This window comes from Saccostrea cucullata, unplaced genomic scaffold (assembly GCF_032062105.1).
Source record: "Saccostrea cucullata isolate Sc308-1 unplaced genomic scaffold, CSIRO_AGI_Scuc_v1 ctg7, whole genome shotgun sequence".
Lineage (NCBI taxonomy): Eukaryota > Metazoa > Mollusca > Bivalvia > Ostreida > Ostreidae > Saccostrea > Saccostrea cuccullata.
The window spans coordinates 102,946-103,850 of record NW_026935080.1 but is presented as its reverse complement, the minus strand read 5'-3'; positions in this window follow the sequence as shown (position 1 = coordinate 103,850).

Below are 905 nucleotides of genomic sequence, written 5' to 3'. Positions count from 1 at the left end.
CTTCTCTTTATATTTTAGTTTCAGAGTATTGTAACATGGCTGGGCCATTACTTATTTAAATCTGTCACTTTGTATAGATATACAATTTAGATGTACAAAAGAGTTTTGAAGTTACCAGTTTTATCCTGGAAACATATTAGGATGTGGGGACAATAGGTTTTTCTACAAAAGCCTGGTTTGCAGTATCCAATCGATTATGATAGGTTGTATCCTATGGATATATAAATTTATGTATTTATTTCTAGGTCATTTTCTTTCATGCAACAACTTTCCAACAAAAAAAATTGGTTCCATTAATAAACCAAGGGCCATGAAATTCACAATTTTGAAAGAGGCACCACTGGTAATCATAACTATAAACTTAGCATGCTGACTTTGATTACCGGATACCCAGAGGCAGATCAGAGGAAAAAAGAAAATATGCATTTCCACTATTTAATCAGAAGTGCTCCACCCCAAAGGAACCACTGACCCTGGGGTCACATATTTCACAATTTTCCAAGGCCTTGAAATTCGTCATTTTGGAAGAGGTACCATTCCTCATCATAACAGTTTACTTAGATCATTGTCATAACTCACAGAAGTAGAGGAGAAGATTTTCAAAGAAATAATGCATTTTCACTGTTATCATTAGAGCTCCACCCTAACACCAGAACCCCTGGCCATAAAATTCACAAATTTGGAAGAGGAACCCTTCCTCATCATAACTATGTACATAGTTCATTGGTTTAATACCCAGGACTAGAGAATATTTTTTTTCAGAAATAATGCATTTTTATATGTACAATATATTCAACGGAGTCCTGCCCTAGCTTCAGATCCCCAGACCCTGGGGCCATGACTTTTGTAATTTTAGAAGAGGGCTCAATGCTTATTACCATCATGCCGCTCCTCTGCTCCTGGAT